We start from the raw sequence: 27,174 nt of genomic DNA, 5'->3' as shown, positions 1-27,174 counted from the left end.
CCGTATCAGAAGGTGAAGGGAGTGTTGCCTCTTTTCCCTTTTCCATTCTCCCATAATGGTTCTTGCGGAGCATGGTTTGCCTTAATGACATCCATCAATGGTGATGCCAAAGAATGTCAAGACAAGGAATGTAGGGGCGACTGGGTATGGGGTAACTTGAACAAAGTCATGAATAAAGCATGTTTCCCAGATGAAGAAGGTCTTCCCCAAAGGAAAGGTACCGATCTAGAAAATGAAGAGTATCTGCAAGGAAATGCGACCCTTGACTTTATAGTGTTGAATGTCAAGCCCATACACAATTTAGGTCCATCCTCAATCACAGTCCTGCCAGTAAAAGGGAACTTGTGTGTCAGAAAAGAAGGCTCTGTACAGTTGGGGCACAGCGAGTGTAACACTATACTAGTGTTCAAAGGCAAAGGAAAGTCTTACTTCAGAGCATCACGACACACCTACTTTATTTGTGGCCAGACAGCCTATGTACAACTGCCCTTAGACTGGGGTGGGACGTGCTATATATCATTTCTCCTACCACCCGTTTTCTTGGCCCCACCGAACTATCATCAAAACCTTCAACTAGCACTTATCAGGCACAGACGAGGGCTCGATGCCTCTGGCATTGACCAGACTGAAACAGCTTGGGAACAATATACAGATTTCAACAAAGGATTCTTTTTCTTCATAGGTCCCGTCCAGAATAGTAAACTTATCCGCAGACTAACAAGGATTCTAGAAACAGTTGCTAATGAGACTGCATCATACCTGGGGAACTTGACCCAGGAACAGTCTGCTATGAGAATGGTCGTTCTTCAGAATCGTCTTGTTCTTGACGTCATCCTAGCAGATAGGGGCGGGGCCTGTAGGGTCATCGGTTCCAGCTGCTGCGTTTTCATACCTAATAACGCACCGTCTGTATACAAAGCAATAACAAGACTCCACAAGATTGCCCAAAGCATACACCAAGACCCAGGCACGTGGACTTGGTCCAGTTGGCTCTGGGAAATAATATCAGCATGGGGATGGAAAGTGTTGACGGTCTGTGGACTAATACTACTGATGATATTCAGTTGTTGCCTATGTCTGCAGTGTGGCCCGGCCATTTGCGGCCTGTGTGCTACTGCATGTGTCCCACATCCCCATTTACAAAGCATTGAAAATGGAAAAATTATGCTACAAGAACAGATTGACTGTCTAATGAGAATAGATATGACGTAAGGGTCCACTAGGGGACAATGAGGGAATGAGGAAAATAAAATATCATGAGGCCTATGTGTCCCCGTGTGTTCCCACACACTCATGTGCACATACATGTCACCTACGTATTTCCCCTCCATGGCCTGTCTATCATGATGCTCATGCTATAACGTGGCCTGCCATAATCCAGTCTCCCATGAGAGAAACGACAAATCTGCTCTGAGGCCTACACGTTTTGCATCATGTGTTCCTGCATTTCCATTATTGTGGCCCAGCCAGAGCCGAAAAAAGGCTTCAGGCCTCAGAACGCTCTGAAAGCTGTAGCTGCGTATCCTTGGCCTTGCACACTTGGGCCTCAGCCAAAGGGGCCCTGTCCGAGACAGTATTGAGCACGGTTATCTGCTTACTCCTACCGAAACCACATTCCTGCCTGGAGAAGGAGGGATAAACATGACATCTGCAAAGGAGAAGCCTAGCCTTTCTGTCTCTTTTTGTGTGATTACAAAGCTCACGTCAGTGAAAAGCCCATAGCCCCCGTGCAAGACTTCAGCAGTAAACGAAGAAATAAATGCCACATTGGCCCTTGGTGATGGGCAAACTATGTCACGAATCAGTCCCTGCTCCAAACTTTAGATATCAGACAATACGAGATGTGCTGGTCACCCTGACACTGAAGGTCTCACTTCTAGACTACAGACTCCCCGGTTGCATAGCAACCCTTTACACGTCATGCTCGAGTTGAGCACAAGTAAGGCAAAGTTCCAGCTGATCACGCCACCCCCTCTAGGCATCCACCCACCTATGACACTTACCTGTTATCATCAAGTGGACGCCCACCTTCACGCCTACTTACACGCCCACATGCTCTTATCTCATTCTCTCTTGCTCCGCCTGAAGCGCTCTTGCTTACGTATATTATTACAAACATATATATACTGTACTCTGTGAATAAAGTTTGAGAATACCTTTTCGAGAACCCTGGTCCTGATCCCTTGTGGAGATGGAACTATTCTCCCTATAACTCGAGTTATTTGAATAAAGCCCTTTTGAACCTGATACCACGGACTCAGCCTTTTGCTTCATGTATAATTGTATAGATATCTTGAAATTCTGAAACTCGTAATAATTTATTTACGACATCACCCACAATGCAATGGTTTAGTTGAGAGATTCAAAAAAACCTTAAAGGGCATGATCAAAGGACTCCCAGAGAAGCTTACGCCAAAATGGGACCTGCTCTTGCCCTGCCTTTTATTTGCATACAGGGAGGTGCCTCAGAAGGGGCTGGCTACAGCCCATTTGAACTTCTGTTTGGTCACCCTGTCAGGCGTCCATTGTGTTTGGCGAAGGAAGGATGGGAGTTACCTCTCAAGCCCCCAAAGCAAGACATAGTGGACTATATACTTGGTCTCCGCTCCAGGCTGGCTAAGTACATGAAAAAAGGCAAACAAAAACCTTGAGGCAAGCCAGGAACTGCAAAAAGCCTGGCATGACCAAAAGGCTGTACTGACTGTTTACCAGCCAGGACAGAAAGTGTGGGTGTTGGAGCCTGTGGCCCCAGCAGCTCTCCAGGACAAGTGGAGTGGACCCCACACTATTGTTGAACAGAAGGGAGAGGTTACTTATTTAGTAGACCTAGGAACTCCCAGGAGTCCCCACAGGGTACTCCATGTCAACAGGCTAAAGCCATATGTGGACAGGGCTGAAATGGGTTTGCTCATGGCAACTGATGAGGGACAGGAGGAAGAGAGTGACCCACTCCCTGACCTCCTCTCACAGAACCCTGATGATGGGTCAGTTGATGGTGTAGCCTTGGCAGGCAGCCTCACTTCCCAGCAACAAACTGATTGCAGACAGGTGCTCAATCAGTTCAGACACATGTTCATACTGACTCCAAGTCAGACTACCTGGTGCACTCATGAAGTGGACACTGGGGACAGTCTGCCTATTAAAAATAAGATTTATAGGCAACCTGACCATGTCAGGGACTGTATCAGGACAGAAGTCCAGACAATGTTGGATTTGGGTGTTATTGAACCCTCAGATAGCCCTAGGGCTAGTCCAGTGTCCCTTGTGCCAAAACCTCACACCAGTGGTGGAAAAAGAGAGATGAGGTTTTGTGTGGACTACATGGGTCTCAATGCAGTCACTAGGACTGATGCCCATCCAATACCAAGGGCAGATGAGCTTATAGATACTTTGGCCTCAGCCAAGTACCCTAGCACATTTGACTTGACAGCTGGCTACTGGCAGATCAGACTATCTGATGATGCAAAGCCAAAGACAGCATTTTCAACCCCTTGTGGGCACTATCAATTTGTGGTAATGCCCTTTGTTTTGAAGAATGCACCTGCCACTTTCCAAAGGTTGGTGAATATAGTTCTCACAGGTCTGGAAGCATTTAGTGCAGCATATCTAGATGGCATTGCTGTCTTTAGCTCCACCTGGGAGGATCACCTGGCCCACCTAAGGAATGTTTTGGAGGCCCTGCAAAAAGCAGGCCTAACTATCAAGGCGACTAAGTGCCAGATAGGGCAGAGTCAGGTTGTGTACCTGGGCCACCTTGTATGTGGAGGCCGGGTTCAACCATTGCAGAGCAAAATCCAGACCATAATGGACTGGGTTGCTCTAACTACCCAGACTCAGGTGAGAGCCGTCTTAGGCCTGGCTGGGTACTATAGGAGATTTGTCAAAGGGTATAGATCAATAGTGACCCCCTTGAATCAATCAATCAATCAATCATGTAACTTGTAAAGCGCACTACATACCCGGGCGGGTTTCAAGGCGCTGGGGGGGGGAGCAGTTAGTGGTCGAAGAGCCAGGTCTTGAGTTGTCTCCTGAAGGTCAGCAGGTCTTCGGTTTGACGTAGGTGGGGGGGAGGGTGTTCCAGGTCTTGGCGGCGTGATGGGAGAAGGATCTGCCTCCGGAAGTAGTTCTCCGGATGCGTGGGACCGTGGCCAGGGCGTGGTCAGCGGAGCGGAGTTTTCTGTTGGGTACGTAGAAGGAGAGTCAGCTGTTGAGATAGGCTGGGCCGGTTTTGTGGCATGCCTTGTGTGCGTGGAACAGGAGCTTGAAGGAGATTCTTTTGTCGATGGGGAGCCAGTGCAGGTTCTTCAGGTGGGGGGTGATGTGGTTGTGGCGCGGGACGTCGAGGATCAGGGGTGCAGAGGCATTCTGGATTCTCTGTAGTCTGCTGATGAGCTTGGACGAGGTTCCAGCGTAGAGGGAGATTCCGTAGTCGAGCCTGATGCTGACCAGGGCCTGGGTGACTGTTTTCCTCGTGTTTGTCGGGATCCATCTGAAGATCTTGCGGAGCATGCGGAGGGTGTTGAAACAGGTGGAGGAGACTGCGTTGACTTGTTTGGTCATGGAGAGTTTCGAGTCGAGGATGACTCCCAGGTTGCGTGCGTGGTTGGTGGGGGCTGGGGGGGCCCCAGTGATGTGGGCCACCAAGAGTCGTCCCAAGCAGAGGGGTTGGACACGAGAATGAGGATTTCCATTTTGTCTGTGTTCAGTTTGAGGCAGCTGTCCTCCATCCAGTCTGCGACGGCCTTCATTCCCTGGTGGAGGTTGGATTTGGCGGTGAGGGGGTCCTTGGTGAGGGAGAGGATCAGCTGAGTGTCGTCGGCGTAGGAGATTATGTTGAGGTCGTGTTGTCGGGCGATGCGTGCTAGTGGTGCCATGTAGACGTTGAACAGCGTCGGGCTGAGGGAGGATCCCTGTGGGACGCCGCAGATGATCTTGAAGGCCTCGGAACGGAATGGGGGAGGCGGACTCTCTGAGTTCTGCCGGAGAGGAAGGAGGTGGTCCAGTCCAGGGCCTTGTTGCGGATCCCTGTGTCGTGGAGGCGCGTGCGTAGTGTGCGGTGGCAGACGGTGTCGAAGGTGGCGGAGAGGTCTAGGAGGATGAGGGCCGCCGTCTCGCCGTTGTCTAGCAGGATCCTGATGTCGTCTGTGGCGGCGATGAGGGCGGTCTCGGTGCTGTGGTTGCTGCAGAATCCTGATTGTGATGGGTCTAGGATGTTGTTGTCTTCGAGGTGTCGCGTGAGCTGGGTGTTTACTATCTTCTCGAATACCTTAGCTGGGAACGGGAGCAAGGAGATGGGCCGGAAGTTTTTGAGGTCGCTTGGGTCTGCTTTGGGTTTCTTCAGTAGGGCGTTGATCTCTGCGTGCTTCCAGTTCTCAGGGAAGGTGGCGGTCTCGAAGGAGAGGTTGATGATTTTGTGTAGGTGGGGTGCGATGGACTTGCTGGCTTTGTTGAAGATGTGGTGTGGGAGGGGGTCGGAAGGGGAACCGGAGTGGATTGATCCCATGGTCTTGATTGTGTCCTCGATGCTCACGTTGGCCCAGGTTGTCAGGGTGTCGTGGGTGGTGGGGTGCGGTGGGTTTGGTGGGGTGTGGTTGGCAGGGGTCGTCCGGGGTCTGAAGCTGTCGTGGATGTCGGTGATTTTCTGGTGAAAGAAGGTGGCGAGTGAGTCGCACAGGGCTTGTGATGGTGGGATGTCGTTGGAGCTGGGGTTGGAGAGTTCCTTCACGATGGTGAAGAGCTCCTTGCTGTTGTGTGCGTTGTCGTCAAGGCAGTCTTTTTGTAGGAGGTCCTTTTGGCGGTCCTGATGAGGTGGTGGTGGTTGCGGATGGCGTCTGTAGGCAGTGTGGCTGTCTGGCGTCTTGTTGCCGTTCTGTGTGTTTTCCAGTTTCCGGCAGGTGCGTTTGGAGTCAAGGAGTTCCGGGGTGAACCAGCTGACTCTTCTGCTGGTGCCTCTGTTGGTGGGGTTTTTCAGCAGCGCGATGGTGTTGGCGCAGTCGTTCATCCAGCATTCGAGGGAGAGCGCACCATCATCCGGGTTGGTGGGGTTCGTTGGAGGGTTGAGTGCGAGGCTTGTCTGTAGTTGTTCTTCAGTGATTTTGCCCCAGCGGCGGCTGGGGGTCTGTAGGGTGCGGTGGTGTGTGAGTGGTTTTCGGAAGGAGAAATGGATGCAGTGGTGGTTAGTCCAGGTGAGTTCGGAGGCGTGGCTGAAGGTGACTTGGGGGCTTGAGGAGAAGATTGCGTCAAGTGTGTGGCCGGCGATGTGGGTCGGCGTTGTGATGAGCTGTTTGAGTCCGAGGTTGGCGAGATTGTCGATCAGGGTGGAGGAGTTGCTGTCGTTGTTGTTCTCCAGGTGATAGTTCAGGTCTCTGAGGAGGATGTAGTTGGTGGAGGTCAGCGCGTGCGAGCTGATGAGGTCGGCGATGGAGTCGCAGAATTGAGGCCGGGGTCCTGGTGGTCTGTAGATGAGGGTGCCTCTTAGGGTGGTCTTGGGGTCCGTGTGGATCTGGAAGTGCATGTGTTCGGCGGTGCTCAGGGTGTCGTTGGTGTTTGTAGAGATCTTGATGGTGTTTTTGTGGACGATGGCGATAACTCCTCCGGCTCTGTTTACGCGGTCTCTGCGGGTGATCTTGTAATCGTCTGGGATGGCTATGGCAATGTCTGGCGCGGAGGTTTCGTTCATCCAGGTTTCGGTCAGGAAGGCGACGTCCGGAGATGTAGTGTCGAGAAGGTCCCAGAGTTCAACGGCCTGTTTGTGTGCAGAGCGAGTGTTGATCAGGATGCATCTGAGCTGGTTGGTTTCCGTTGTTGTGGGTGTCTTGGCGCTTTTGTGACAGGAGAAGTTGCAGTTCCGGCAGGTGAAGGGGCCGTGGGTGCGCCTCGGGGCGACCTTGCAGCAGGAGTGGGTCCTTCCTGGGTTGAGAGCGACGAGGGTGTTGGCGTCGTAGCGGAGGCGGTGGTCCTCATGGCTGGCGTGGGGGCCGGGGGTTCTGGCGCTGGGCGCGGTCCACGCGCGGACGGGCGCAGACGGGCTTGCCTTAGGCGTGCCTTTGGCGCACCGGCGGCGTGGCCACGCAGCGGCAGCCATACATGGGGAGGTGGGGAGGTGGGGAGGGAGGAGCAGCCGGGAGGTGAGGGACGGGAGTGGCGAATGGGCGTGGAGGGGGCGGGCCCGCAGGGGAGGCAGCGGCGGGGACGGGGGACAGGAGACCGGCGAGGTGGTACAGAAGATAAACGGGGCACAAAACAGGGTCACAGGCACAAATTAAACACGTGGACGACGAGGTGGTACAGAAATAAAAAAGGGGGCACAGAAGCAGAGCGGCGAGCGAGGGGCAGGGGGCACGGACAGTCACAGGCACAAAATCAGGGTCACAGAGGCAAAAAGCAAAGGAACAGCACAAGGGAAATGGCACAGAGCAGAGCGGGGGGCAGGGGGCACGGGCAGTTACAGGCACAAATCAGGGTCACAGAGGCAAAAAGGCAAAGAGACAGCACAAGGGAAATGAAACGAACCTAAGGCCACCACTGGCCACCAGCGATGAGGCGCAGGTGGAAGCCTGCGGGTGGTGGAGGGCCTCGACTTCTCCAGCGGCAGCGGCGACAGCGGGGGTGCAGGCTGAGCTGCAGCGGGGGGGAGCGACCTACCAGAAGGTCAAGGGTCGCTCTCCTCACCGAGCAACAGCCGCCATATATGGGGAGGTGGGGAGGGAGGAGCAGCTGGGAGGCGGGAGGCGAGGGACGGGAGTGGCGAATGGGCACGGAGGGGGCGGGTGACTTTACTTCTAAGAAAATGTCCAAAAAGGTTCAGTGGACAGCTAGCTGTCAAAAGGCATTTGATGACCTGAAACAGGCCATGTGTACTGTTCCCATTCTGCAGAGTCCTGACTGCTCCAAATAGTTCATTGTTCAAACTGATGCATCTGAATTGGGGGTTGGGACTGCACTGTCACAATTGAATGAAGAAGGTCAGGATGAGCTAGTAGCTTTCATAAGCAGAAGGCTGACCCCTAGAGAGAAACGTTGGTCAGCCATTGAGAGGGAGGCTGTGGTTTGGGCTCTGAAGAAGTTGAGGCCATACTTGTTTGGTACTCACTTCCTTGTTCAGACAGACCATAAGCCCCTCTTATGGCTAAAACAAATGAAGGGTGAAAACCGCAAACTGCTTAGGTGGTCCATTTCCCTACAGGGGATGGACTTTACAGTGGAACATCGACCTGGGAGTAACCATTCCAATGCAGATGGACTCTCTAGGTATTTCCACTTAGAACATGAACACTCAACTGGTCAAGGTTAGTTTAATCTCCCTGCATTTGGGGGGGGGGGGTTGTGTAGGAGAGTAGGATCTGCTTCACATGGGTACCCCACTTTTTGCTGGTGTTTCACTGTTTTTCGACCTTAGTCTGGTTGTGGCCCTGCTAATCAGGACCACAGACTAGCTGCTTCCTCTCTAAATTGGTTTGCATGTACATTAGGTACACATCTAGTTGGATTCTGGAGTGCCTTATAAGCCCCTAGTATATGGTATACTATGTAACTAGGGCGTAGGTACCTCAGAGGCCTACCAGGGGCTGCAGAATGTATTATGCCATCCCTGGGAAGCACTCCAAAATGGCACCACAGATCTGCTACTGCAGCCTGGGTAAGGGTGTGCTTGCACCCCTTACTGTGGTATAGGCTACTTATATTACTACCCTATACAGACACATATAAACCTATAAACCACTCCTATGGCAGGTCTTGACAATCCTGAAGGCAGAGTGCTTGGTTTTGTGTGAGAGGGTGCCCAAGCATGAGCTGAGCCCCTCTGCAGCTCTCGGAAATACTTCCTTATGGCTGTTCTGTGATACAGCCATACCATATACTCTTAAGTGCATTATAACCTTGCGGTAAATGCTAACTTTGGAATGGCTGCGTTAAAACATGTCATGTTTGGTGTCAAATGTTTTGAATACTACCCCCCCCCCCCACAATTCTGGCGCGGGGGTAGCATTCCACCCTTCTAGAGGGATACACATGTTCACACTGGCTAAACCCGGTAGGACTTTCCTGAGCCCTGGCATCACAAAATGGATGCCTCTGCCACAGACACGGGTCTGGCCTCCTGCTGCTGACTGAAACTCTGGCAGGGGAGGCCTGGACAATAGGTTTCCTGTCGAGGGGATGTGTAACCACCTCCCCAGACAGGCAGATGTGTATTGGGGCTGGGCGGGAGCCCTCCCTGGTGCTTTGAAGTCCTGCACTCGGGGCACACTTGGTGTCCCTGTGCATAGTCCAGTTCAAACCGGTTGCAGGGGCTACCTGCCCTTGCTCTTGCATGAAACTGGACAAAGGAAATGGGAGTAACCACCCCTCTTTCCAAGCCCACCCATAGGTCGGGCCTTAGAGTTAGTCCATCCCCTAAACTTACTATAAGTATAGGAATCCAGTCCCTAGGACTTTAGATTACCCTGGACGAAACTCTGCAACATATATCCTGGACCTTCAACTTTCTATCATGACTAGAAGACGGAAGAAATATCCCTTGGAATCAAGGAGTAACTCCCCTGCTTGGCAGGCACCAAAGAAGCAACTGACCAGTCTGCATCGCTGAAGCTCCCGCCGGACGCCGAAGTCTTTGCATCACTAGAGGTGAATTTCCAGACTTCTCTGAGGCGTCCACAGCAAAGCTGAGGCCCGTGGCTGTCGTGGGTGATGTGGAACTGTGACCCCTGGACACCGTGAACTTTTGCAGCAACACTATCATCCTGGTCCTCCTTGAAGTTGTGCTTTGGGCTCCGAGTAGACCCAGCCTTGAGCACCTCCTGCACTGAAGATTGTTGGCCTCCACTCCACGAGTGACCCATGGGCCAGCTTCCAGTGTGATCGCTCTGGGCTCCTTTGCGATCACTAGCCTGTTGGCTAGCAGGTCCCCACGGAGGCAACTCCTTTTCTGTTTGGGCTTTCCTGGTTGTTCCAGACAAGCCCTTACTTACCCTTGCTGGGTGAGTCCCTCAGACCTTGCTGGTCTGCACCGCAGTCCTTTCTCTGAATTCCAGTTACCTACCGTTGCCAAGGCTTGTTGGGTCCATTCTGGTCGCCGACACCGCAGCATTCGAAAGACTTTGTGGGACAGCTCGAATCCAGCTCATGGACTTCGTCGATGCCTGCTGGACCTCGTGGCTGAAGAGTCAAGACACCCATCAACTCACCTGAAGCATCCAACATCTGTGGGCATTGGTCCATCCTGCCCTTGGTCACTGGCTAGTGACCCAGACTCTGTCCCCTCTGCTTTCAGGTTCCTTCCATACCAGATCCAGGCTTGGATCTCTTCAGACACTTTTCCTCTTCACAGCAGCAGCAGTTCTTTGAAGGCTTCCATTGAAATTGACGACGTGACCCGGCACCAAAAGACACCTATGCACCCGGCTTCCCTGGGTGAGGTAACTCGAGTACTCTGGTGCTCCCTTGGGTGCTAGCCCTAGAACTTCTTAAGTCCAAAAGGGTTTGGTCCTGATTCGATTAGAAGTGTCCCTAATCTTTAAATTTCCAACTGCAACATTGCCCATAGAAAATAACGGGAACCCACGGTTGTGTTCTCACACTGAAAACAGTCCCCGTGGGTCCCCTGTGTCACTACCTTGGGTGGTTCCTTGGGGTCCCAGTGATCCTACAGGCTATAGGCCTAGTGTCTATCCCAGTCGTGGTTCTTATACCACTTTTTTGGTATATGGTTTGGTACGCCCCTAGGGCCCAAACGTGTATTTGTGCTATTATTGATGATTGCTATCTTGTAACTTAAGTACTTCGAACTCCTGTCTCATAAAGAGACTAGAGGGGTGTGTTTTATACTAAATACATATATTTTAAATATATACCTGGTGTTGTTGTCTTTTCATTTGATCATTCAAGAGATTATAGACTGGTAAAACAAGCTGCTTTATATTCCTTCCAGACTTAGCCTGAAGGCTGCTCTCCATAGCTACCACTAAGATAGCTTTCAATAAAGGTTGTCTTTAACCTATCACCATAAGGGGTTGTTTGGACTGATACGAGGTGCCCACTAGAACTAGTGGACAGCATATATCAGGCCACCTTCTCACACTAAACATAGAATCATCCTCTTACTAAACTAAGAATCATCCTCCATACTAAACAAAGAATCATCCTCTATACTTAACATAGAATCATCCTCTATACATAGAATCATCCTCTTACTGAACTAAGAATCACCCTCCATACTAAACATAGAATCATCCTCTATACTAAACATAGAATCATATTCTATACTAAACATAGAATCATCATTTTACTAAACTGAGAATCATCCTCCGTACTAAACATACAATCATCCTCTATACTAAACAAAGAATCATCTTCTATACTAAAAAAAAAATCATCCTCTATACATAGAATCATCTTCTTACTAAACTAAGAATCATCCTCCGTACTAAACATAGAATCATTCTCTATACATAGAATCATCCTCTTACTAAACTAACAATGATCCTCCGTACTAAACATAGAATCATCGAATATACTAAACATAGAATCATCCTCTATACTAAAAATAGAAGCGTCCTCGATACTAAACATAAAATCATCCTCTATACATAGAATCATCCTCTTACTAAACTAAGAATCATCCTCCATACTAAAAATAGAATTGTCCTCTTACTAAACTAAGAATCGTCCTCTATACTAAACATGCAATCATCCTCTATACATAGAATCATCCTCTTACTAAACTAAGAATCATCCTCCGTACTAAACATAGAATCATCCCCTATACATAGAATTATCCTCTACTAAACTAAGAATCATCCTCCGTACTAAACATAGAATCATCCCCTATACATAGAATTATCCTCTACTAAACTAAGAATCATCCTCCGTACTAAACATAGAATCATCTTCTATACATAGAATCATCCTCTTACTAAACTAAGAATCATCATCCGTACTAAATATAGAATCATCCTCTATACTAAACATGGATTCATCCTCTACACTAAACATAGAATCATCTTCTTAATAAACATAGAATCATCCTCTATACATAGAATCATCCTCTTACTAAACTAAGAATCACCCTCCGTACTAAACATAGAATCATCCTCTATACATAGAATCATCCTCTTACTAAAGTGGGAATCATCCTACGTACTAAACATAGAATCATCCTCTATACATAGAATCATTCTCTATACTAAACATAGAAGTGTCCTCTAAACTAAACATAGAATTTATCCTCTATACATAGAACCATCCTATTACTAAACTAAGAATCCTCCTCCATACTAAACATAGAATCATCCTCTATACTAAACGTAGAATCATCCTCTATACATAGAATCATCCTCCATACTAAACATAGAATCATTCTCTTACTAAACTAAGAATCATCCTCCGTACTAAACATAGAATCATCCTCTATACTAAACATAGAATCATCCTCTTAATAAACTAAGAATCATCCTCTGTACTAAACATAGAATAACATGCTATACATAGAATCATCCTCTTACTAATCTAAGATTCATCCTCCGTACTAAACATAGAAATAGCCTCTATACTAAACATTGAATCATCTTCTTACTAAACATAGAATCACCCTCTATACATAGAATCATCCTCTTATTAAACTAAGAATCATCCTCTGTACTAAACTTAGAATCATCCTCTATACATAGAATCATCCTCTTACTAAACTGAGATTCATCCTCAGTACTAAACATAGAATCATACTCCGTACTTAACATAGAATCTTCCTCTATACTAAACATATAATCATCCTCTACACTAAACATAGAATCATCTTCTTACTAAACATAGAATCATCCTCTATACATAGAATCAGACTCTTACTAAACTAAGAATCATCCTCAGTACTAAACATAGAATTGTTGTGTGTAGATTTAGATTCCGTATATAGGTTTCCTGATTTATGCACTTATATAGGTACAATTCATATTGCCCTTATTTGGGCATAGTAAATCCAGCCCTTATTTAGGCATTGTCCATGCTAAACCGAATACAGGCATGGTCTCCTACATCCGTCCATCCATGTCACAACGTGTTCTTGGAAAACCAGACTCTTAAGCCTTTAGGAATTTCCCTTGCTTGGATATTGATTTCTCCATGAACTCATTTATTATGCATGAACATCTATTCCTTAGGGGTTCATTCATAACGTTCCGATGCCCGATTTTTACGTCAATACAGGCATTCCTAAACACCTTCAAGTTATAAATATACCTGCACTTGCCCTGACAAACCACGGTTCCGGTACGGTCCAGCTCGACTGCCTACTTGCGGTTTGCCACAGCAAGTTCGGAATGAGATTGAGTTCCAGCCTGATGCACTGACCAGACGCTGTCATTATCCTCGCAGAGAATCCAGCTCCAGTGTTTCTGACTCCCCTTGCGGGCTGTTAGATATTGAGTACCGGAAATAGATTCCAACCTCGCACATTCTAAGGTATGGAGCAGATTAGAACTTAGAGAAACTTTTGGCAACTCTTGGCAAAACTAAAACTATAGCTATAGCTAGCTAAACTTTAGAAAACAGTACCTACTTCTTACCTTGTACTACACTTAGGTCAGGTACACTGGGGTAGAACTATTTAAAAGCATCAGATGAGTATCCACAATTTAGCCTGAGTTATTTATGTATGTGTAGGAGAGTAGGGTCTGCTATCCTATGGTCACCCCAAATTTTTGCTTTTTGCTTCACTGGTTTTTGACATATTGAGGCTGTGGGCCTGCTAATCAGACCCCCAGCCTGCTGTTCTCTCTAACTAAATTGACACTATGCACCCTAGGTGCATAACCAATTGGAAGTGGATCACCCTGTGAGCCCCTGTACCAGTGTACACTAGGTACCCAGGGCATTGGTGTATCTAAGGCCTGCCAGGGGCTGAAGCATGTATTATGCCACCCCAAGCTTGGCCTAACAAATTTGACACAACTGGCTGATCATTCAGCTGGGGTAAGTTGGTGTAACCACCTCTTACTTAGGTGTAGTATACCTATACCTAACCTTAAATGGGACACATGTTAACATATAAGTCACTCCTATGGCAGGCCTTAACAATCCTGAAGGCAGAGTGCTTGGTTCCATGTGAGATGGTGCTCTGGCATGAGCTGAGCCTGTCTGCAGTGGTCAGAACAACTTCCTTCTACTGTTTCCAGTTATCGTCATACCATATACTCTTAAGTGCATTATGAACCTCGCGGTTAAATGCTATCTTTGGTTTGGCTTTATCAAAACATGTCGAGTAAGGTGTCATACGAATTGGCATACTAACCCCTCGCCAATTCTGGCGACGGGGTTAGCATTCCACCCTTCTAGAGGGACACGACATGTACAGTACCTGAAACCCGGGTAAAATCAGACATAGACTCAGCTCCACAAAATGGATGCTGCCACCACAGACACATGTCTGCCCTCCTGCTGCTGGGAATCCTTCCAGCTTGGGAGATGTGGACAAAGGGTTTCCTGCTAGGGGAGGTGCGTGCACCACCCCAGACAGGATTTTGTGTATTGGTCAGGTAGGGCTTGAAAGAAACCAGACATGCCTGAGGCTCACAAGGAACCTCGGTGCATATGCCAGTTCAAACCGGTCCTGGGGCACACCAGCCCCGGACCTGGGGCGAGCTGGACAAAGGATTGGGGGTGTAACCACCCCCCTTCCTGGTCCCACCCTTAGGGAGGGACCTAGCAGGTAGTCCGGCCCCTAGAATCTGCTCAAAGGTAGGAGCTGTGTCCTAAGACTTCAGACATCCTGGAATCAACTTAACTACAAGAAGAAGACGGGAACTTCGACGCTCTGCTGCACAGAGGACTCAAGGAAATCTCCCCTATGGTCAGGGAGTGACCATCTTGCTAACGCAAGCACCAACCAGCTATTGAACGTCTGCTTTGCCGCCGCCTCCTGCCGGAGCCCGAGCCCAGAGCCCGACAAGACCTGGACCTCCAGACCTCTCACCGCCCGATCCACAGTCCCTGAGAAGAAGGAACCCGTGGAGGCACCGAGACACGTGGAGCCAGCCATCTTGAAAGACTGACGACAAGCTGCAAGCACAGCGACAGAGGCTCCCTCCAAGTTGTGCTTTGGGTCCTGAGATGCTTAACCATCGAGCAGCATCTGCACCAAAGGTGAGCCCTCCAGCATCTCCACGATCTGCGTGGGGCCCCTCTGCACTTTGCATCTCGACGCGCCTGCCCGGTCCCTGGCCCGTTGGCTAGTGGCCATTTTGGCGACGACCTTTGAAATCAACAATGCTGGTCTGGTTGCTCCAGACTGGCCCTAGCGGCTCTCCAAAAGAGCAGCCCCTCTGACCTTGCTGGTCAGAACAATCAGCTTTCCTCTCTTTCCCCAACTCCTGCCTTTGCCAAGGCTTGTTTGCTTCTTTTGAGTCGCCGACACCGCCGACAGCGGGAGCCTGCATGGGACAGCTCGTGAACCGACTCCTGGACTTCGTCGACCTTCAGGGACCATGTGGCTGCGTAGACAAGCTACCCCTCTTTGCCTGTTTGCACCCGACATCGCCTGGTACCTACCTGGTGCCACGCCGGTCACTGGCTAGTGACTGTGAACACTGTCCCCTCTGCTTTCAGGTCTTCTACAACTCCGATCCACCCTTGGATCCAACGCATCTCTTCTGGACCGACCGCCTGCAGCATCTTTGTCGTCAGGCTCCATTGTATCGATAGAAGAAACCCGACGCACTTCGAGACCTATGCACCCGCTTCCTGTGGGTGAGGTAAAGCTGGCACTCCGGTGCCCAAGTGTAGAGAATCATCTCTAGTGTCTGTGTTTCGAATCTTAAGATCGTAGTCCATCCAGAAGACCCTTTCTGCAGTAACTTTGTAACTTTTACGCACCCATTGAAAACCTATGCGAGCCCACGTGTAACTTTCCTCACTGCACACGCGACCCGTGGACCTCCTGGTCACTAACTAAAGTTAGCTCCTTGTAGGCCCAGCGATTCTAGAGGCCCTAGGCCTTTTCCCTTTCCTATTCGTGGTACTTATACCACTACTTTAGTATATGGTTTGAGTGGCCACAAGGGCCCATCCATATAAAGTGCAACTTCTGTATATTATAACGTTGTCTTGTTTAACGATTTGTGCTCCTGTGCTCATAAAGAGTCTAGGGGATACTTTGAGAAATAAATACATATATATTTTCAATATTTATCTGTGTGGTGTCCTTTCATTGGTATAAAGGGGGGTTACATTTGGTAAAACAGCCTGCTTAACACGCTTTAACGAGTTTAGCCTCAAAGACTGCTTAGCCTACGCTACCACTAGGGCAGCTAGTCCGAAAAGGTTGACTTACAACCACACCATAAGGGTTGCTTGGCATGGTACAAGGTGGTCACTTTAACTAGTGAACATCATATACCAGGCCAACTTCTCACATTGGTGAGCAGCGGTTGGATTTGAGCTTGCTGTGTTTTACCATTGTAATCTCTTGGTTGCCAATTGAAAGATCACATAGGTACCTGTAGGTACATATAAAACAAGATAGATATACTTAAGTTCTACTGAACTTAGTTGTTGTAGAGCAAAGGGAGTAGCACACCCTGACTACAACTACTAGATAGGTTTAGTAGGTAAACCCAAGTGTAGGTAGATTGCAACACATCCACCCACACTTAAGAGCAATGGAGGGGGCAGAGGGGTCCAAGGTACCCATCTCTGTCGAGAGTGACCCCCAGAGGGCACCAACTCTCTTTGCTACCCTAAATCAAAATGAGCTTAGGCAGTTGGCAAATATCAGGGGCCTTAAACAGCCCAAGAACCCTACTTCTGCTGAACTCAGAGAGCTTTTACAAGCTGATGAAGATCAGAAAGCTCTCAAGAAAGCCTCCCAGTTAGGCCCCTTAGGGACTGGAACAGGAGGCCCCCCTTCTTAAGATGCTACTGAGGTACCCCTTTCCAATAGTCATCCCTTAGATGAGAATCATACAACAGAGGATGAAAGTGATAGGGATACAGATGCTAGTGGGGATGAAGGGAGAACTAGCCCAGTGCCAAGTCTTATACGTGGCCCAGCTAACCTAAGGCTATTGGGGACTGACAATGGGATCATCCCATTGGATCTCCCCAGTGGACTTAACACAGGGCTTGGGAGGCAAAGGAATCACTCAGGTGAATCTAATGCTTCTCATGCCTCTAGAGGCTCTCAAGGTCACTCCAGGAGAAGGATGACCACCCCTCAGAGGAGGGAACATGAGGCCAGAATGCAGGAAGCCCAGCTGAGGATCAGGAAGCGGGAGCTAGAGGTAGCCCTGATGGAAGAGAAACTGAACAAGGCTAGGCAACCTAAAGAGAGTGGGTCTATACCCACTGGTGGCAGCATTGTCCCTAAGGACAAAGATAGGGTCTTTGACAATAGGAACCTGTTCAAGGTTGTGCCCCCCTACAAAAGTGGGGATGACATCCACAAATGGATGACTGCTCTTGAGAGAGCCTGCAAAGTGCAGCAGGTTCCTGAAGACCAGTGGGCAGCAATCTTATGGCTCTCCTTTGAAGGAAGAGGCAGAGATAGACTCCTCACTGTTAGGGAGGAGGATGTCAGAAATTACAGAGTCCTGAAGAGTGTCCTAGTTGATGGGTTAGGCTTAACCACTGAACAGTACAGGTTAATGTTCAGAGACACCCAGACTCAGGACTGGTCTGAATACATTGAATGTGCCACTAAGGCTTTGGAGGGTTGGTTGCTGGGAAGTAAGGTATCTGATTATACAGGATTGTACAATTTGATGATGAGAGAACAGATTTTAAATAACTGTCAGAACCAGCAACTGCATCAACACTTGGTTGACTCAGATCTGACCTCTCCCCAAGAATTGGGAAAGAAGGCAGACAAATGGGTCAGGACCAGGGTTAAGCAAAAGAACCAGAACCAGGGCCAAGGGGGTGATCAGAAGAAAACAGACCAAAAGGGTGGAGATCAGAAATCTAAAGACCAGAAGTCTTCAACAAGGCCCCAAACTAGTACTAACGAGGGTGGGTCCCAGCCTAAAGGGAAGAAGAAAGAAGGTCCAAAGAAACCCTGGAGCAAATTTTGCAAGAATACAACTCACTGGACTAGTGATTGTAAGAAGGGTGGAGCCCCCAACACTGTTGCCCCTAAGGCACCTGCTCCCAGTACTACTGTTAGCAGTGTTGGTCCCCACACAAAGGGTGTAGTGGGAATCACTATGGGAACTGAAGGAGATTCTAACTTAGACAGAACCCTGACACAGGCAGTCTTGATCTGTGATGGGGACATGGATTTGTCCCTGACTGTGAGCCCCAGTAACCTGGGCAAGTACAGACAGACTCCTTTAATTAATGAAAAAGTGGCTCAAGCCTACAGGGACACATGTGCCAGTGTCACTATGGTGACACCAGGCTTTGTGGACCCTGGACAGTACATACCAGGTGAGAACTACCTGGTGACCAATGCCAGCAATGCCACTACTTCACATAGTGTGGCAGTTGTTAACTTCTCATGGGGAGGGGAAACTGGCCTCACAAAGGTTGTGGTTAGTGCAGACCTCCCAGTAGAATGTTTGTTGGGCAATGACCTAGAGAGTTCTCTATGGTCAGAAGTGGAGTACAGGACACATGCAGAGATGTTAGGTATATCACCACATGTCCTTGCTGTGACCAGGTCACAGGCCAAAAAGTGCCTTACAGAACCACAGGTCTTGGATCCTGGAACAATGGACCAAGCACCTACCAAGAAGAAGAACAGGAGAGTTAAGGCTGTGCCTTCCCCCCTGCCTCAAGGTGATGATCAGCCTTCCCAGGAAGATGATCTAGAGAACCCTGAAGGAACTGTCCCTGAAGAGCTTGAACCTGATCAGGTTGAGTTTCTGGGGACAGGGGGACCTTCCAGGGCTGACTTGGGGCAGGCTCAGTTAACCTGTCAATCTCTTGAACCCCTCAGACAGCTGGCTGCTGCTGAGGCTGCTGGGAATGCTCAAGGTACCCATAAAGTGTATTGGGATGATGGGCTCCTTTATTCAGAGGCTAGAGACCCAAAACCTGGTGCAACCAGGAAGTTGGTTATACCTCTGCAATTTAGGGGCTTCCTTCTTACCTTGGCCCATGATATTCCTTTAGCAGGACACTTAGGCCAGAACAAGACTTGGGACAGGCTTGTCCCTCACTTTCACTGGCCTCACATGAATGAAGATACCAAGGAGTTGTGTCGCTCCTGTGTGACCTGCCAAGCCAGTGGCAAATCAGGTGGCACAACAAAGGCCCCCTAATACCACTACCTGTGGTGGGGGTCCCCTTTGAAAGAGTGGGAATAGATATAGTGGGTCCCATGGATCCTCCCACTGCATCTGGGCACAGATTTATACTGGTGGTAGTGGATCATGCCACCAGGTATCCAGAGGCAATTCCCCTTAGGACCACTACAGCACCTGTTGTGGCCAGGGCCCTGCTGGGAGTATTCTCCAGAGTGGGGTTTCCTAAGGAGGTGGTTTCTGACAGAGGTACCAACTTCATGTCAGGATACTTGACAGCTATGTGGAAGGAATGTGGTGTCAACTACAAGTTCACCACTCCTTATCACCCACAATGCAATGGGCTTGTTGAGAGATTCAACAAGACCCTAAAGGGTATGATCAAAGGATTACCTGAAAAGCTCAGGCGAAGATGGGACATCCTTCTACCCTGCCTTCTGTTTGCTTACAGAGAGGTCCCACAAAAGGGGGTTGGCTACAGCCCCTTTGAATAGTTGTTTGGGCACCCTGTAAGAGGCCCACTGTGTTTAGTGAAGGAAGGATGGGAGTTACCTCTCAAAAAGCCTAAACAAGACATAGTGGACTATGTACTTGGTCTCCGCTCCAGGATGGCTGAGTATATGGAGAAGGCATCCAAAAACCTTGAGGCAAGCCAGGCCTTACAGAAAGCTTGGCATGACCAAAAGGCTGTCTTGGTTGAGTTTCAGCCAGGACAGAAGGTATGGGTGTTGGAGCCAGTGGCCCCAGCAGCACTCCAAGACAAATGGTCTGGACCCCATACAATCCTGGAAAAGAAGGGAGAGGTTACCTACTTGGTGGACCTAGGAACTCCCAGGAGTCCCCACAGGGTACTCCATGTTAACAGGTTAAAAGCATATGTTGACAGGGCAGACATGGGCTTGCTCATGGCTACAGATGAGGGACAGGAGGAAGAGAGCGACCCTCTCCCAGACCTGTTGTCTCAGAACCCTGAGGATGGTTCAGTTGAAGGAGTGACCCTTGGAGGCAACCTCACTGAGCATCAACAGATTGAATGGAGACAGGTTCTACAATCATTTCAACACATGTTTTCATTGATACCTAGTCAAACTGACTGGTGTACCCATGTGGTGGACACTGGTGACAGTCTGCCTGTGAAGAACAAACTTTACAGACAACCTGACCACGTCAGGGACTGTATAAAGGCTGAGGTACACAAAATGCTGGAATTAGGTGTCATTGAACCCTCAGAGAGCCCCTGGGCTAGCCCAGTGGTTCTGGTCCCCAAACCTCACACCAAAGATGGCAAGAGAGAGATGAGGTTCTGTGTGGATTACAGAGGACTCAATGCTGTCACCAGGACAGATGCACATCCTATTCCAAGGGCAGATGAGCTCATAGACAAACTAGCTTCTGCTAAGCTTTTGAGCACATTTGACTTGACAGCTGGCTATTGGCAAATCAGATTAGCTGAGGAGTCTAAGGCCAAAACAGCATTCTCAACCCCAGGTGGGCATTATCAATTTTTGGTGATGCCCTTTGGTCTGAAGAATGCACCTGCCACCTTCCAAAGGTTGGTGAATCAAGTCCTTACTGGGTTGGATGACTTTTGTGCAGCATATCTTGATGACATTGCTGTCTTTAGCTCCACCTGGGAGGATCACCTGATCCACCTGAAGAAGGTACTTGAGGCTCTGCAAAAGGCAGGCCTCACTATCAAGGCTACTAAGTGCCAGATAGGGCAGAGTAAGGTTGTGTATTTGGGCCACCTTGTAGGTGGAGGCCAAGTTCAGCCACTGGAGAGTAAGATACAATCCATCAAGGACTGGTCCCCTCCAACCACCCAGACTCAAGTTCGAGCTTTCTTGGGCTTGACTGGGTACTACAGGAAGTTTGTTAAGAACTATGGGTCCATTGTGACTCCTCTTAATGATCTGACATCCAAGAAGATGCCCAAAAAGGTTCAGTGGACAGTAAGCTGTCAAAAGGCATTTGATGACCTGAAGAAGGCCATGTGCTCTGCACCTATCCTGAAAAGTCCTGACTACTCCAAAGAGTTTATTGTCCAAACAGATGCTTCTGAGTTGGGTGTGGGAGCTGTGCTGTCACAACTTAATGTAGATGGTCAAGACCAACCCATTGCTTTTATTAGCAGAAGGTTGACCCCCAGAGAGAAGAATTGGTCAGCTATTGAGAGGGAGGCCTTTGCTGTGGTGTGGGCCCTGAAGAAGCTGAGGCCATACTTGTTTGGCACTCACTTCAAGATTCAGACCGACCATAAGCCCCTCTTGTGGCTAAATCAGACGAAGGTTGAAAACCCCAAGCTGCTTAGGTGGTCCATTTCCCTACAGGGGATGGACTTTACAGTGGAGCACCGGCCAGGTACAGACCATGGGAATGCAGATGGTCTCTCCAGGTACTTCCACTTAGGACATGAAGACGAGACTAGTCAAGGCTAGTTTAATGTCCCTGCGTTTGGGGGGGGGGGTTGTGTAGGAGAGTAGGGTCTGCTATCCTATGGTCACCCCAAATTTTTGCTTTTTGCTTCACTGGTTTTTGACATATTGAGGCTGTGGGCCTGCTAATAAGACCCCCAGCCTGCTGTTCTCTCTAACTAAATTGACACTATGCACCCTAGGTGCATAACCAATTGGAAGTGGATCACCCTGTGAGCCCCTGTACCAGTGTACACTAGGTACCCAGGGCATTGGTGTATCTAAGGCCTGCCAGGGGCTGAAGCATGTATTATGCCACCCCAGGCTTGGCCTAACAAATTTGACACAACTGGCTGATCATTCAGCTGGGGTAAGTTGGTGTAACCACCTCTTACTTAGGTGTAGTATACCTATACCTAACCTTAAATGGGACACATGTTAACCTATAAGTCACTCCTATGGCAGGCCTTAACAATCCTGAAGGCAGAGTGCTTGGTTCCATGTGAGATGGTGCTCTGGCATGAGCTGAGCCTGTCTGCAGTGGTCGGAACAACTTCCTTCTACTGTTTCCAGATATCGTCATACCATATACTCTTAAGTGCATTATGAACCTCGCGGTTAAATGCTATCTTTGGTTTGGCTTTATCGAAACATGTCGAGTAAGGTGTCATACGAATTGGAATACTAACCCCTCGCCAATGCTGGTGACGAGGTTAGCATTCCACCCTTCTAGAGGGACACGACATGTACAGTACCTGAAACCCGGGTAAAATCAGACATAGCCTCAGCTCCACAAAATGGATGCTGCCACCACAGACACATGTCTGCCCTCCTGCTGCTGGGAGTCCTTCCAGCTTGGGAGACGTGGACAAAGGGTTTCCTGCCAGGGGAGGTGCGTGCACCACCCCAGACAGGATTTTGTGTATTGGTCAGGTAGAGCTTGAAAGAAACCAGACATGCCTGAGGCTCACAAGGAGCCTCGGTGCATATGCCAGTTCAAACCGGTCCTGGGGCACACCAGCCCCGGACCTGGGGCGAGCTGGACAAAGGATTGGGGGTGTAACCACCCCCCTTCCTGGTCCCACCCTTAGGGAGGGACCTAGCAGGTAGTCCGGCCCCTAGAATCCGCTTAAAGGTAGGAGTTGTGTCCTAAGACTTCAGACATCCTGGAATCAACTTAACTATAAGAAGAAGACGGGAACTTCGACGCTCTGCTGCACAGAGGACTGAAGGAAATCTCCCCTATGGTCAGGGAGTGACCATCTGGCTAACGCAAGCACCAACGAGCTATTGAACGTCTGCTTTGCCGCCGCCTCCTGCCGGAGCCCGAGCTCCGAGCCCGACAAGACCTGGACCTCCAGACCTCTCACCGCCCGATCCACAGTCCCTGAGAAGAAGGAACCCGTGGAGGCACCGAGACACGTGGAGCCAGCCATCTTGAAAGACCGACGACAAGCTGCAAGCGCAGCGACAGAGGCTCCCTCCAAGTTGTGCTTTGGGTCCTGAGAAGCCCAACCATCGAGCAGCATCTGCACCAAAGGTGAGCCCTCCAGCATCTCCACGATCTGTGTGGGGCCCCTCTGCACTTTGCATCTCGACGCGCCTGCCCGGTCCCTGGCCCGTTGGCTAGTGGCCATTTTGGTGACGACCTTTGAAATCAACAATGCTGGTCTGGTTGCTCCAGACTGGCCCTAGCGGCTCTCCAAAAGAGCAGCCCCTCTGACCTTGCTGGTCAGAACAATCAGCTTTCATCTCTTTCCCCAACTCCTGCCTTTGCCAAGGCTTGTTTGCTTCTTTTGAGTCGCCGACACCGCCGACAGCGAGAGCCTGCATGGGACAGCTCGTGAACCGACTCCTGGACTTCGTCGACCTTCAGGGACCATGTGGCTGCGGAGACAAGCTACCCCTCTTTGCCTGTTTGCACCCGACATCGCCTGGTACCTACCTGGTGCCACGCCGGTCACTGGCTAGTGACTGTGAACACTGTCCCCTCTGCTTTCAGGTCTTCTACAACTCCGATCCACCCTTGGATCCAACGCATCTCTTCTGGACCGACCGCCTGCAGCATCTTTGTCGTCAGGCTCCATTGTATCGATAGAAGAAACCCGACGCACTTCGAGACCTATGCACCCGCTTCCTGTGGGTGAGGTAAAGCTGGCACTCCGGTGCCCGAGTGTAGAGAATCATCTCTAGTGTCTGTGTTTCGAATCTTAAGATCGTAGTCCATCCAGAAGACCCTTTCTGCAGTAACTTTGTAACTTTTACGCACCCATTGAAAACCTATGCGAGCCCACGTGTAACTTTCCTCACTGCACACGCGACCCGTGGACCTCCTGGTCACTAACTAAAGTTAGCTCCTTGTAGGCCCAGCGATTCTAGAGGCCCTAGGCCTTTTCCCTTTCCTATTCGTGGTACTTATACCACTACTTTAGTATATGGTTTGAGTGGCCACAAGGGCCCATCCATATAAAGTGCAACTTCTGTATATTATAACGTTGTCTTGTTTAACGATTTGTGCTCCTGTGCTCATAAAGAGTCTAGGGGATACTTTGAGAAATAAATACATATATATTTTCAATATTTATCTGTGTGGTGTCCTTTCATTGGTATAAAGGGGGGTTACATTTGGTAAAACAGCCTGCTTAACACGCTTTAACGAGTTTAGCCTCAAAGACTGCTTAGCCTACGCTACCACTAGGGCAGCTAGTCCGAAAAGGTTGACTTACAACCACACCATAAGGGTTGCTTGGCATGGTACAAGGTGGTCACTTTAACTAGTGAACATCATATACCAGGCCAACTTCTCACATTGGTGAGCAGCGGTTGGATTTGAGCTTGCTGTGTTTTACCATTGTAATCTCTTGGTTGCCAATTGAAAGATCACATAGGTACCTGTAGGTACATATAAAACAAGATAGATATACTTAAGTTCTACTGAACTTAGTTGTTGTAGAGCAAAGGGAGTAGCACACCCTGACTACAACTACTAGATAGGTTTAGTAGGTAAACCCAAGTGTAGGTAGATTGCAACACATCCACCCACACTTAAGAGCAATGGAGGGGGCAGAGGGGTCCAAGGTACCCATCTCTGTCGAGAGTGACCCCCAGAGGGCACCAACTCTCTTTGCTACCCTAAATCAAAATGAGCTTAGGCAGTTGGCAAATATCAGGGGCCTTAAACAGCCCAAGAACCCTACTTCTGCTGAACTCAGAGAGCTTTTACAAGCTGATGAAGATCAGAAAGCTCTCAAGAAAGCCTCCCAGTTAGGCCCCTTAGGGACTGGAACAGGAGGCCCCCCTTCTTAAGATGCTACTGAGGTACCCCTTTCCAATAGTCATCCCTTAGATGAGAATCATACAACAGAGGATGAAAGTGATAGGGATACAGATGCTAGTGGGGATGAAGGGAGAACTAGCCCAGTGCCAAGTCTTATACGTGGCCCAGCTAACCTAAGGCTATTGGGGACTGACAATGGGATCATCCCATTGGATCTCCCCAGTGGACTTAACACAGGGCTTGGGAGGCAAAGGAATCACTCAGGTGAATCTAATGCTTCTCATGCCTCTAGAGGCTCTCAAGGTCACTCCAGGAGAAGGATGACCACCCCTCAGAGGAGGGAACATGAGGCCAGAATGCAGGAAGCCCAGCTGAGGATCAGGAAGCGGGAGCTAGAGGTAGCCCTGATGGAAGAGAAACTGAACAAGGCTAGGCAACCTAAAGAGAGTGGGTCTATACCCACTGGTGGCAGCATTGTCCCTAAGGACAAAGATAGGGTCTTTGACAATAGGAACCTGTCCAAGGTTGTGCCCCCCTACAAAAGTGGGGATGACATCCACAAATGGATGACTGCTCTTGAGAGAGCCTGCAAAGTGCAGCAGGTTCCTGAAGACCAGTGGGCAGCAATCTTATGGCTCTCCTTTGAAGGAAGAGGCAGAGATAGACTCCTCACTGTTAGGGAGGAGGATGTCAGAAATTACAGAGTCCTGAAGAGTGTCCTAGTTGATGGGTTAGGCTTAACCACTGAACAGTACAGGTTAATGTTCAGAGACACCCAGAAGACACAGACTCAGGACTGGTCTGAATACATTGAATGTGCCACTAAGGCTTTGGAGGGTTGGTTGCTGGGAAGTAAGGTATCTGATTATACAGGATTGTACAATTTGATGATGAGAGAACAGATTTTAAATAACTGTCAGAACCAGCAACTGCATCAACACTTGGTTGACTCAGATCTGACCTCTCCCCAAGAATTGGGAAAGAAGGCAGACAAATGGGTCAGGACCAGGGTTAAGCAAAAGAACCAGAACCAGGGCCAAGGGGGTGATCAGAAGAAAACAGACCAAAAGGGTGGAGATCAGAAATCTAAAGACCAGAAGTCTTCAACAAGGCCCCAAACTAGTACTAACGAGGGTGGGTCCCAGCCTACAGGGAAGAAGAAAGAAGGTCCAAAGAAACCCTGGTGCAAATTTTGCAAGAATACAACTCACTGGACTAGTGATTGTAAGAAGGGTGGAGCCCCCAACACTGTTGCCCCTAAGGCACCTGCTCCCAGTACTACTGTTAGCAGTGTTGGTCCCCACACAAAGGGTGTAGTGGGAATCACTATGGGAACTGAAGGAGATTCTAACTTAGACAGAACCCTGACACAGGCAGTCTTGATCTGTGATGGGGACATGGATTTGTCCCTGACTGTGAGCCCCAGTAACCTGGGCAAGTACAGACAGACTCCTTTAATTAATGAAAAAGTGGCTCAAGCCTACAGGGACACATGTGCCAGTGTCACTATGGTGACACCAGGCTTTGTGGACCCTGGACAGTACATACCAGGTGAGAACTACCTGGTGACCAATGCCAGCAATGCCACTACTTCACATAGTGTGGCAGTTGTTAACTTCTCATGGGGAGGGGTAACTGGCCTCACAAAGGTTGTGGTTAGTGCAGACCTCCCAGTAGAATGTTTGTTGGGCAATGACCTAGAGAGTTCTCTATGGTCAGAAGTGGAGTACAGGACACATGCAGAGATGTTAGGTATATCACCACATGTCCTTGCTGTGACCAGGTCACAGGCCAAAAAGTGCCTTACAGAACCACAGGTCTTGGATCCTGGAACAATGGACCAAGCACCTACCAAGAAGAAGAACAGGAGAGTTAAGGCTGTGCCTTCCCCCCTGCCTCAAGGTGATGATCATTCTTCCCAGGAAGATGATCTAGAGAACCCTGAAGGAACTGTCCCTGAAGAGCTTGAACCTGATCAGGTTGAGTTTCTGGGGACAGGGGGACCTTCCAGGGCTGACTTGGGGCAGGCTCAGTTAACCTGTCAATCTCTTGAACCCCTCAGACAGCTGGCTGCTGCTGAGGCTGCTGGGAATGCTCAAGGTACCCATAAAGTGTATTGGGATGATGGGCTCCTTTATTCAGAGGCTAGAGACCCAAAACCTGGTGCAACCAGGAAGTTGGTTATACCTCTGCAATTTAGGGGCTTCCTTCTTACCTTGGCCCATGATATTCCTTTAGCAGGACACTTAGG

At 49.3% G+C, this 27,174-nt stretch overlaps 1 protein-coding gene across 1 annotated transcript in view; it reads right to left on the bottom strand.

Annotated features, from left to right (window-relative positions):
* Nucleotides 1–27,174, bottom strand: part of CLCN1 (chloride voltage-gated channel 1) — a 1,161,279-nt gene that overhangs the window by 753,817 nt on the left and 380,288 nt on the right. The window lies entirely within an intron of this gene.

The sequence above is a fragment of the Triturus cristatus genome, chromosome 7 (assembly GCF_964204655.1).
Source record: "Triturus cristatus chromosome 7, aTriCri1.1, whole genome shotgun sequence".
NCBI classification, from domain to species: domain Eukaryota; kingdom Metazoa; phylum Chordata; class Amphibia; order Caudata; family Salamandridae; genus Triturus; species Triturus cristatus.
The sequence above is the reverse complement of the archived record's forward strand: the minus strand, read 5'-3'. Positions and strand labels throughout refer to the sequence as shown.